The sequence below is a fragment of the Saccopteryx bilineata genome, chromosome 4, assembly GCF_036850765.1.
Source record: "Saccopteryx bilineata isolate mSacBil1 chromosome 4, mSacBil1_pri_phased_curated, whole genome shotgun sequence".
Classification (NCBI taxonomy): domain Eukaryota; kingdom Metazoa; phylum Chordata; class Mammalia; order Chiroptera; family Emballonuridae; genus Saccopteryx; species Saccopteryx bilineata.
The window spans coordinates 279,970,326-279,975,986 of NC_089493.1; the positions used below are offsets into that span (position 1 = coordinate 279,970,326).

The 5,661-nt window shown below is 39.5% G+C and overlaps 1 pseudogene; it reads left to right on the top strand.

Annotated features, from left to right (window-relative positions):
* Positions 1-1,970: 1,970 nt before the first annotated feature.
* LOC136336508 (serine/threonine-protein phosphatase PP1-beta catalytic subunit pseudogene) lies at positions 1,971-2,761 on the top strand (annotated as a pseudogene).
* Positions 2,762-5,661: the final 2,900 nt, after the last annotated feature.

The window sequence follows — 5,661 nt, forward strand, 5'->3', positions numbered from 1 at the left end:
GTGAACAAAAAGACAAAAACCCCTCACGGAACTTAGAGTCTTATTAGTTAAAGCTAAATCTGAAATATTTTGAAGCTATCTTAACAGCTATAAAAAAAAAAAAAAGATAAGCCTCTCTCTTGAGAAGAGAAAAATATGAGACTAGAAGTGTAAGTATCCCTTTAAGAGGGAAATTAACTTTAGTTAAAAGAAAACCAGGAAGCAATCACTTGGAGCTTTTGATGCCCAGTGCCCTTAAGTTAATTAACTCTACCCTGAAAGTTTGGTGGGGCACAGATTGAATAGTAAATGTAGGTTAGTTGGATTTAGGTGAGATTTTTTTTTCTTCCCCTATACTCAGCTCTATGATTGAGACAGGCAATTTCCGTAAGCTGTCTCTCCATCAGGGAGGATACAGATCTCAGCCATCCTTCCAGAGATGGTAAAGTTCTTTGGGGTCTAGCTCTATGAGGAACCTACTGTTAAATTCTCACTGTGAGTGTGCCCTAGATTGTGTCCTGCCCTTCAACCCTCTGTAGCCTTTAAAGGGAAAGCTCGAATTCTCTAGGGTTTGCAAGAAACCCTCAGGAAAACATTGGCTTTGATGGGTGCTCACCACTGAGCCTCCCTGACTTCGTGTCTCTAGGGACTCTGTTGATCCCTAACCTTTGTGTTACATCTGCAAAGTGTTTAAAAGATGCATTCAAGTATTTTATCCAGCATTTTAGCTGTTCAGTTGGCTGAATATTAGGGTTTCTAATTCTCCATAGTACTAGAATTAGAAGTCTTTTTATTACTTTTAATATATATATATATATATAAATGACTGAGGTATATGAAATTTCCTAGAATTTTTTCTTAGTCCTCCTCTCCTTCCTTGAGCAAAGTCTGTTGTTCCTCAGACAATAAGTTGGACATTTCTAGTATTTGAGATAGCCAGTATAGTTGGCCTAGTACCTTCTAGAACTGTTTATGACAACGTTGCAATAAATAAAAGCACTGCTAACTTGGAGATAAAGTTACTATGATACGGTATCTCATTCTTCTACACATGCTCCAAGCCCAGCCCAATGGCCCTGAACTAAAAGCCTGCTCCTCACTCTTTGTCCCCTGAGTCAGCAAACTATATTCCCTGCACCTGGGCAGCCAGGTCAATGAGCTGGAGTCCGCCTTTCTCCTGTACCATGTCCTCCCCTTCCACTCAAGCTGTGTCTGGATCATCTAATTACATGGCCAACACCTTTCTGGAACTCTTCATTGGTCTTCCTCCTTCATCTCTGCCCAAGTTCAATTATAATCCTTCATTTAAATCCTCCTGATTATCTCTCATCTAGCCTCCTCTGTGGCACATTATTTGACAGTTAATCTCCCTGTCAATCCTATGATGTAGGTACTATTATCACTCCCATTATAAAGATAAAGAAGGCCTGACCTGTGGTGGCACAGTGGATAAAGCGTTGACCTGGAACGCTGAGGTCACCGGTTCAAAACCCTGCACTTGTCTGGTCAAGGCACATATGGAAGTTGTTGCTTCTTGCTTCTATCATTCTCTCTCGCTCTCTCCTCTCTAAAAAATGAATTAAAAAAAAAGATAAAGAAGCCTGACCAGGCGGTGGCGCAGTGGATAGAGCGTTGGACTGGGATGCAGAGGAATCAGGTTCGAGACCCCGAGGTCACCAGCTTGAGCGCGGGCTCATCTGGTTTGAGCAAAAGCCCACCAGCTTGAACCTAAGGTCGCTCGCTGGCTCCAGCAAGGGGTTACTCAGTCTGCTGAAGGCCCGCGGTCAAGGCACATATGAGAAAGCAACCAATGAACAACTAAGGTGTTGCAACGCGCAACGAAAAACTAATGATTGATACTTCTCATCTCTCTCCATTCATGTCTGTCTGTCCCTGTCTATCCCTCTCTCTGACTCACTCTCTGTCTCTGTAAAAAATAAAATAAATAAAAAAATAAAAAAATTAAAAAGATACGCTGAGGCCTTATTCTTTTGGAATTGAAAGCACCACCGAAAATTGGCAGAGATATCGATGGACTGTACACAAAGTCACTACAATTATTTGAATACGGGAGTTTCCGACCAGAAGCCAACCACCTTTTCTTAGGAGATTATGTGGACAGCGGAAAGCAGTCTTTGGAAACCATCTGTTTTCTATTGGCTTAAAAAATCAAATCCCCAGAGAATATCTTTCTCTTAAGAAGAAACTATGAGTGTGCTAGCCTCAAGTGCATTATGGATTCTGTGATGAATGCAAACAAAGGTTTAATAGTACATTGTGGAAGGCCATCACTGATTATTTCAGCTGTCTGCCGACAGCTGCCATTGTGGATGAGATCCGTTGTCTTGGAGGACTGTCAGCAGACTTGCAGTCTATGAAGCAGATGTGGAGAATGATGAGACCTACTGATGTCCCTGATACAAGTGTGCTCTGACCCAGATAAGGATGTGCAAGGCCGGGGAGAAAATATCTGTGGTGTTTTCTTAACTCTTGGAGCTAATGTAGGCGGTAAATTTCTGAATCATCACAATGCAGACTTGATTTGCTGCGTTTAGCAGGTGGTGGAAGGTGGATATCAATTTTTTGCTGAGTGACAATAAGTAACCCTATTTTCAGCCCCATATTACGGTGGCAAATTTAAAAATGCTGGTGGAATGATGAGTGTGAATGAGGTTTAATGTTTCCATTTCAGATACTGAAACCATCTGAAAAGAAAGCTAAGTACCAGTATGGTGGACTGAATTCAGGATGTCCCATCACACCACCTCAAACAGCTAGCTAATCCACCAAAGAAAAGGTGAAGAAAGGAACTGTGTAAAGGAACTACCAGATTTGTTAAGAACATATCTCATAATATATGTGTGCACTGTATAGCGATCCCGCCATTGGACAACCTTTATGAGTAAAGGATCTTATATATTTTTTTCTAATGGAAAAACGTGCTACACTGTATTGTAATAAGTATACTCTATTATAATATTCAACAAAGTTAAATCTAAATTCAAAATTACCCATTAAAGACACTTGAATCCATGTAAACACAATAAATTAAAATTAATAAAAAATTTTAAAAATACCCATTAAAGTTACATCTTCAGTTATCATAGTTTCTTTCTTTTTTTTTTTTTTTAAATTTTTTAAATTTTATTTATTCATTTTAGAGAGGAGAGAAAGAGAAAGAGGGAGAGAGAGAGAGAGAGAGATAGAGAGAGAGAGAGGAGCTGGAAGCATCAACTCCATATGTGCCTTGACCAGGCAAGCCCAGGGTTTCGAACTGGTGACCTCAGCATTTCCAGGTCGACGCTTTATCCACTGCGCTACCACAGGTCAGGCCAGTTATCATAGTTTCTAATGGTGAAAAGCAATGAAACTAGATGTAACAGTTAAACCCAGATGAACACATGATGAATCGTCTCTGTAATGTGGTTTTTTCATGTTGCTTGATTTTTAAATTATGTTGAGCTTGTTTTGTTTTGTTAGTTTGTTCTGGAGAGAATGATGGCAAATATTTTAAAGTTTTTTTTTTTCTAAACATTTTTACAAGTGAAGTGTGGGACGAGATTTGAAGACTTTCACCAACTATTATTTATGTACATCATTGCTGTAAAAAGAAAAACTTATGCCTCATTATCATAAAAAGGGACTTCAGAGATTGATATTTTAGAAAATATACAAATTGTCCAATCCAGTGATTTCATCAAAGAGTTTTGGGCAAACTTTACAGCTGATAGTGAATATTTATTTTGCTGCATACAGAAATTGTCACTGATTTGGGTTTGTAGACTCTAATTTTTAACTTATTGATGATCTAGACCAGTGGTAGTCAACCTGGTCCCTACCGCCCACTAGTGGGCGTTCCAGCTTTCATGGTGGGCGGTAGCGGAGCAACCAAAGTATAAATAAAAAGATAGATTTAACTATTGTAAGTTGTTTTATAAAGATTTCTTCTGCCAAACTTAGCAAAAATCTGACATAAAGTACTTAGTAAGTAATTATTATTATATGCTTTAACTTGCTATAACTCTGCTTTATAAATTTTATAAAGTAAAGTTACTTCCCTACTTTATATGATAAATCACCATTACTGTGGAACTGGTGAGCAGTTAGAAAATTTTATTACTAACAGAGTTATACATACAAAAGTGGGCAGTAGGTATAAAAAGGTTGACTACCCTTGCTCTAGAGTATAGTAACATTTCATTTAATTTTAAGATAAGGTTCATAAAGAATTACCCAACTACTTGGCAGTGTGATTGCTTTAGGTTTTTACTTGAATTAAACACCTTCTAGCATGCTTAACTTTCTGCTGATACCCTCACCTGCATCAATTTTGTTTTTTGGGTGGTTCTTTTTGTGTGTTTTTAGATCTACAAAACATGAGAATCGTTTTCTTTGAGATGACTTAGAAAGTTGACATTATGTCCTTTTTCTTCCCTCTATAGAAAGAATTAATTTAAATGAATGCTGGTCAGTGGGATATTTTGTCAACTATAGGTATTGGGTGCTTAACTTCTTTTCTTTTTCTTCTTCTTCTTTTCCAAGTGAGAGGAGGGGAGGTAGAGAGACAGACTCCTGCATGCGCCCCGACCCAGATCCACCCAGAAACCCACGTCTAGGGCCAATGGTCTGCCCATCTGGAGCTATGCTCACAACTGAGTTATTTTTAGCACTTGAGGTAGAGACTTCGTGGAACCATCCTCAGTGCCTGGAGGCTGGTGTGGGGAAGAGGGCAATGAACCAATCGAGCCATGGCTATGGGAAGGGAAGGGAGAGAGAGAGAGAAGGGGAAAGGAGAGGGGTGGAGAAGCAGATGATCACTTCTCCTGTGTGCCCTGACTGGGAACTGAACCTGGCATATCCACATTTCAGGCAGATGCTCTACCTCTGAGCCACTGAGCCACTGAGCCAACCAGCCAGGGCTAGGTGCTGAACTTCTAATATTGCCATGTGAATGTTGTACTGTATACTATTGTAAGGCTTATATCAGTAAAGTTTTTTATTTGTATTTTCATGATCAAAGTTCATATGATATTGGTTAGATATGCTATTTAGTGAACTATAGTAGCAACAATTTCCATGCATGATCAAGGGTTTATTTCAGCATTTCTTTTCCTGTTCTCTTTCTTGTTTAAGGATTAGTATTAAAAACTAGCAAGAGTAGAAAAGTGAGCATAAAGACTTTATAAGGAGAACTTAGAGGACACAGATTTGTGATTTGGGGATGTGATACTTTTGGATGTGATTCTAAAAGCTTTTTTTTTTTTTTTTTTATAGAGACAGAGCGAGAGTCAGAGAGTGGGATAGATAGGGACAGACAGACAGGAACAGAGAGAGATGAGAAGCATCAATCATCAGTTTTTCGTTGTGACACTTTAGTTGTTCATTGATTGCTTTCTCATATGTGCCTTGACCATGGATGGGGCTACAGCAGACCGAGTAACCCCTTGCTCAAGCCAGCGACCTTGGGTCCAAGCTGGTGAGCTTTGCTCAAACCAGATGAGCCTGTGCTCAAGCTGGCGACCTCGGGGTTTCGAACCTGGGTCCTCCTCATTGCAGTCCAATGCTCTATCCACCGCACCACTGCCCGGTCAGGTGATTCTAAAAGCTTTTATTGAGCACTGTCAAATTTGTAAGCTTTATAGGGATGGACATCATATTTATAATGCCCTTCCATATGTGCCA